At 36.0% G+C, this 7042-nt stretch overlaps 1 pseudogene across 1 annotated transcript; it reads right to left on the bottom strand.

Annotated features, from left to right (window-relative positions):
- Positions 1–485: 485 nt before the first annotated feature.
- LOC149579918 (non-specific lipid transfer protein GPI-anchored 5 pseudogene) lies at positions 486–1068 on the bottom strand (annotated as a pseudogene). The gene is made up of 2 exons (XR_016356534.1): positions 720–1068; positions 486–622 (listed from the first exon to the last, which is right to left on the bottom strand). The product of XR_016356534.1 is annotated as a non-specific lipid transfer protein GPI-anchored 5 pseudogene (transcript).
- Positions 1069–7042: the final 5974 nt, after the last annotated feature.

The raw sequence follows: 7042 nt of genomic DNA, 5'->3' as shown, positions 1-7042 counted from the left end.
TGAATCAGATCACTCTAAATTTGTAGTTAAATGATGAGGTATGTAGATTATCCTTAAAATCTTCTCCATAAAGAGCTTTTAGTAGCTACACATCATTTCTCATAATCTATAGTTTCAGCATGAATGTAACAGCTTAACTTTGTTAGTCATAGCTAAGGACAACTTAATTCGTAGCGAATGACTTAAATATCACAAACTAAGGCTTGACTCCCAGCCTAAAAGTGTTAAGAAGTCAAAGTTGACTTATTTTTCCAAACTTAATTTTTTTTAATATGTGATGTTTAATGATGACCCCAAACATTAACCAGAAGTTCAAAACAATATTATTATTATTATATCATAAAAACTATCTCTAAATAATAAAATTAAAATTTCAATCCGAACGACAGTACTAATGGGAGAAAAAACCCATTCTATGCCAGAAGTTTACATTACGTCCAACTGAATTTAAGTCTAGCGATGATGGAATGCTTTCAATATAATCTTCAAACCAGAACTGCAACTACAAACATTCCCGCTACGACGTTGATGGCGGACGACATCAAACTGTCCGAAGGCGAAGTGTCACCACCGGGACTCGATCCCGGGGTACCTGAAGGAGAATTAGTCGGAGCCCCTGAACCTGAAAATAGCAGTTGAAGATAAAGCAAAAAAATCAGATACGCCCTGTTAAATCGGATTTTGAAATATGATTTCAATAACAACAAACAGAAAAATACCTTGGCATCGGCTGACAGGTGGCGTGGTAACTTTGCATAGGCCAGGCAGGGCAAGAGCTCTTGTCTGATCAATCGGAATCCCCAGCGAGTTATTACCAGTCAGCAGCTGGCAAAGACACTGAGCGTTGTTCTTTACCACGGTAGAAAGAGCACTGCAGCACCCCTGAGAAGGGGTCGTCTCATTTCCCGTTATGTAATTCAGGCACGGTGCTAAACTCACAAGGACACTGTTACAGTTTGACTGCGCGGTAACTCCGTGCCTTCCTACCACTGCCGTCAGTGTAACAACGCTCAACATTACCGCGATCAAAGAGATTGCTTTTCCTTGTTTCACTTTTAATCCCGCCATCGATCTTAAACTTAAAGTAATTCTTTTCGTGCTTTACAGTCTCAGAAGCCTCAACAGTCGTTGTATCAGAAAAGATCAGTGTTTTGAGACTTAGAAATTGTGAGGGCGGGGGATTTTATATGGAAATAAAGAGACAAGCGTTGAAAGTGAAAAGTTATACCGGTCACCTAACTATCCTTGCTGTCTACAACGCTTATGAATAAATCTGTAACGTTTTTCATGGTTTTGGGATCCACCATTACGTCTTCTTTAAACTGATTATAAAATGGACTGAGGTTAAAGTAGGTCGGTCTAAAGCCGCCCAGGTTAACGGTCGGTATCTCATCTCAATGTGGAGAAGCAGCTTGTTTGGTAGCCTACACCTCTCTACTCTGCAATTAATAAATGCCCGGATCAAAACGATATTTTGAATATGAAGATACGTGCAAAACCGTGAAATGTTTTCGAATCGTTTCTGACATTCATATTTTTTATTTTTGGAGGGATCGGTTTCTGTTTAATCGTTTCTAATTTGTTTATTAGAAGTCAACGATTTGCTGTACAATCTTTTATAGTTTTTGAGTTCAATGGGTTCCGTATATAATTTGTTTTTAATTTTTATAAGAAGTCAATGATTTGCTGTCTATGAAGTGCGCGAAGTACGGTAATATATTTGAGATTCAACGCCATTATTTTTAATATTCGGCTTGCCCAGTGTTGCTTTCACCAGATAAGTTTACACGTAGCATCCTCACTTATCATGGCCGCCATGATCTATTTTTAGTAGAACGGAGATGGTCATCTCCTCAGGTGGGAGGTTATATAACAAGAGTTGTGATACAACTGAAGTCCTGCTTAAGGTAAAAATGAGTTATGATTGAAATGAAATATACTTTGATGACTTCGATTAAATATATTTGCAATAAATTAGTATTGTGAATATTATAAATAATAATAATATATAATATTTATAATGTTATTATATATATATATATATATATATATATATATATATATATATATATATATATATATATATATATCAATAAATTATACATAATTATTGTATATAAACTAAAGTTTAGATATATTATTAATTAATATTTTCTAAAGAAATAAAATGTTGATTTTGCCAAACTTAATTTTAATGTGATTTATAATAGTTAAATATATAAATATAACTATATGTTGAATTATATAAATATTAAAATTAACTTTTATAAAAAAAAAATTTTTTTACGTCAACTTATACTCTAACTTGAGAGTTATGAGAGAATATGTAAAGTTTAGATATATTATCAATAAATATTTTGTAAAGAAATAAAATGTTGATTTTGTAAAACCTAATTTTATTGTGATTTATAATATTTAAACATGTAAATATAATTATATGTTGAATTATATAAATATTAAAACCAACTTTTATAAAAAGTAAAATTTTAACATCAACCTATACTTTTACTTGAGAGTTATGAGAGAATATGTAAAGTGTAATTTTAGAATATTTTAAAAAATTTAGAAGAAAAATGAAAAAAATCACTAGCAAAATATGATGAACCAATCATAAATAAGAAACAGTCTTTCAAAAATAAAAATAAAAATAAGATAATTGTAAAACATTATAAATATAATGTAATTTTTTTACAAGGTGGCCAAACTAATTATAGAAAATGAGATGAAAACATAAGTCTCCGCTTATATAGGTGGGACTAATAAGGGTTAACATAAGTAGTACTACAAATAAGGTGCAACCATGAGAGAAAGATTCAATATATTTTAAATACAGAGTATCCAACGTAAAACATTACTTTGTGAAAATAAGTTAAGATAAATCGTTAATTTACATTACATATTTATTGTGTTTCCAAAAAAAAACTTTTTATTACATTGATTTTGAGTTAAGTAATTTCTTTTTTAATTTAATTTTCTTCACATTATATTTTTTTTTTCCTTTTATAATTTTTTATTAAATTGAGTTAAAAAATACATTCTTAAATAATGTTACAATAAAATAATTAAAATTTAAAATTTAAATAAAAATAATAATTAAGAGATCTATCTAATTATAAAAAATTCATATTATTTTATACTTGCTTCAAATAAAGATTAATACTTTTTAAATAATTAATAAAGTAATTAATTAAAAAAATTTAAAATTATTATTGATTTTTGACATGAGTCTAAAACCCATTTTTAAATATTTATAAAATTGAATTGTTCTTTCATGATAATTTCTTTTAACATTGTAATTTATCTCATTTAAAAAACTTTCCTAAATTTCAAATAGATATTGTTGTAGATTTTTCTAAAAATATTGTAAAATATGAACATGATTAAACATATAATATGATTTATTTAAATGTAATAAGGGACAAATCATATAATTAAAATTTTGCAAAAAGAGGGGTAAAAATTTATTAAGACAGAAAGGAATACAACAAGGAGCTCGATCCTAAGCAACAAGATCATCAAATTCTTGCACCATCTCAAAGGACAGTTGCCCCCTATCCCTAATATTCCAACCCGGATCATGACTAGAAGCCCATTTGGCTAAACAATCAGCAGGTCTATTCCATTCTCACGGAATATACTTGAACCTAATGAACTGAAAAGAGGAAGAGAAGAAAAGAATCTACTTAACAACAGTGGCCAACTGCCAACTAACATCCTCAAGCTCTTGCGAAGAAAGCATGTTCACCACCACTTGGGAATCAGACTCACAAATAATCTTACTCCATCCCCACAAGCAACACTGTTCCACAGCATATAAAATAACTTGAGCTTCCATGAGATTGTTAGTATAATCACCCTTATGAATTGAGAAGAAAAATTTAACATTCCCAGAACTACAACGAGCCACTCCGCCAATACCAGCCGGACCAGGATTCCCACGAGAAGAACCATCAGTGTTAATTTTCAGAACTCCACAGGGAGGAGGAGTCCAGTGCCCATCCCGGTTAACCCGACCCTTCCTCTGATGGTGAAGCTGCCTGGACATAGAAGGAAACCTATGAGCCGTAACCCCATCCTGCAGATGAAAATTTAGGCGATTACAGATAGCAAGATCAACCGGATCCATACCCCCATCAAGCTCACACTTCACAAGAATAGTTTCCTGGAGAGAATGTGATATTTTCCACCAAAGATGCAAAACACCAAGCTGAACATCTTGGAATATGCGACGATTCCTCTCCAACCAGATATGCCAAAGCATGAAAGATGGGCCAGCAATCCAAGCAGCATGGAGAGAAGAAGACTTGGAGGGAGCACTACCCAAGCGAGCCCAGAACTCAGGCAAAGAGGAAGCATGCCGACAAGAGAAACCCCAAGCGCTCCACCAAAGGTGCCATATCTGAGTAGAATAGGAGCAATGGAAGAACAGATGGGAGACAGACTCCTCTCCATTACCACACAAAACACAATAAGAGGGGCCCTGAAATCCACAGTTACAAAGATTATCCCAGGTAAGACAACGGTTGTGAGCCACTAGCCACATGAAAAAATTGCACTTGGACCAAGAAACTTTATTCCAGACTTGCTTCCACCAAGGGACCTCAGCATCCCCAAATAATTGTCTAGTTATCTCTTGATACCCAGCAGAGACATGATATTTACCAGACAAGGTACCGCCCCAAGCCAATACATCTAGACCAAGCAAAGAGGAACACTCTCTAGAGGCCAGAATTTGAGAAAGCTCCTGACGATCCATGTCTGTACCTCCAGGAGGCCAATCAAAGGAATGCTTCCATCTATAACCAACAACAGGTCCCAATTGATAAGGAGTCTTGTAATGAGCCACTTTATCCCATCCAGCGGCCAGAAAAGAGTCACAAAGAGGCTGAAGATGAGGGTATATGGATAAAATGGAAGGGAATCCATCCCAAGCATCAAACCAAACCAAGCCTGAGAACCTCCTTTACATATCCAGAATAGACCCCTCTTCACCAACATCGCACCTGTCTTCAAAGTATGCCAAACCATTGAGCCACAACCTTCAAGAGGAAGTGCAAAAACAGAGCAAGGATCAGCACCATGAAAATATTTATGAGTGATAATACCAGCCCAAAGTTGATGCTGTCCAGAGCACCATCGCCAATAAAGTTTAGTAGCCAAAGCTTGTCTGCTCAATAGAGCAGAACGAAGACCAAGACCACCCTCCTTTTTAGGCCTACAAATAGGTGCAGCATGAACCATGCTTCTATAAGTAGGAAGAGCTTGGATAACAGCTTGAAGAAGAGTAACCCGAGCAGCAATAGAAAGCCATCTATGAGTCCAATGATTTACCTTATCCTGAAGCTTGGTAATCAAATTTTGCCAGAAGAGACGTGGCTTCCTGGAAATAGCAATAGGAATGCCAATATAAGTCAAAGGAAGTGAACCTATCTGAAACCGTAGGATACCAACAATCCTATTCTGAATAGAATCGGGAGTGTTAAAAAAGTAAATGAAAGATTTGTGCTCATTAACTTTCTGGCCTGAAGCTGCCAAATAAATGTCCAAAGCATGTCGAAAGGCTTCAGTTTCCTTGATCTCAGCAAGACCGGCAAGAGCAGAATCATCAACAAATTGAAGATGGGAAAGAGAAGGTAAGCCATTACCCCACCACCAGCCTTGAATAGAATTCTGGGACACCTAATGCTTAATGAATCTGCCCAAGCCTTTAGCCATGATGATGAATAGATATGGGGAGAGAGGGTCACCCTGGCGGAGGCCTCTAGAAGCACCAAATAGTTGTGAAGGTTGACCATTAATAAGAATAGAAAAAGAGGCAGAAGTAACGCAACTCATAATCCAACTCACCCAGTCAGAGCTAAATCCAAAAGAAAGAAGAATACTCCTTAGGAAGCTCCATTTAACTCTATCGTAGGCCTTAGCCATATCCAGCTTAAAAAACATGGCTCTCTCCCTTGAAGTAGCCATAGAGTGAATAGCCTCAGTAGCAATAACCACCCCATCCAAAATTTGTCTTCCAGCAACAAAACCGCCTTGTTCTTCTGAGATAATAATGGGAAGCCACCTTTTCAGTCTCTCAGCAATCAGCTTAGTAATAACTTTGTAGACCACATTACATAAGGCAATTGGTCTAAAAAACTCCAATTGATTAGCACCCTCTCTCTTAGGAATAAGAGTCAAGAATGTAGAGTTCAAAGCTCGAAGCATCTACTTGCTAGCATAGGATTCTTTAACCACCTCCAACAAATCATGATTAATGATGTCCCAAAATTCCTGAAAGAATTCAACTGGAAAACCATCAGGACCAGGAGCCTTCCCCTTAGGCATGCCAAAGACCACTGCCTCCAGCTCTTCCAAAGAGATAGGACGCATGAGATAATCATTCATTTCCTGAGTGATAAGGGAAGGAATACAAGACACAATAATATTTTCTTCATTATTAGCAGGAGGAGAGTCCTCAGAGAAGAGGGTAGAGAAGTACGAAATAGCCTCCTGGAACAAAACTGGCAAGGAATTCAGTTGGATACCTTGAGAATTAACCAAAGAAGAGATAGTGCTCTGATTCCGGTGAGATTGCACTGTTTTATGGAAAAATGCAGTGTTTCGATCACCTTCCTGGAGCCAATCAACTCGAGCCTTTTGCTTCCAAAAAATTTCCTCTTGAAGTTCCCATTCTTCTAGAGCTCTAGAAGCAAGGGATTCAGCTTGGCCAAGATCCTCCGAGAAACCTCGATCTCTAATCTCCCTTGTGATGACATCAAGATTTTCTTGAGCAAGCCTCTTCATAAAGTGAAGATTCCCAAAGCATTCCCTATTCCATATCTTGAGCTGCCTTTTAACATATTGAAGCCTTTTAGAAAATGAGAACATTGTAGTACCATATGCAGGGGCACCATCTTTCCACCAACAAAAAATAAAATCATGAAGAGAGGAGTCACAAAGCCACATCAACTGGAACTTAAAAGGAGGATGCTTTGGAACATAAGCCCCTATAGCGGAAAATTTGATTGGCCAATGATCTGAACCCCTCCAATCAAGGATT

This window comes from Cupressus sempervirens, chromosome 1 (assembly GCF_028749045.1).
Source record: "Cupressus sempervirens isolate cs-2001-9-10 chromosome 1, ASM2874904v1, whole genome shotgun sequence".
Classification (NCBI taxonomy): Eukaryota; Viridiplantae; Streptophyta; class Pinopsida; order Cupressales; family Cupressaceae; genus Cupressus; species Cupressus sempervirens.
Note: the sequence above shows the minus strand (reverse complement) of the source record. Positions and strands in the feature narration are given on the sequence as shown.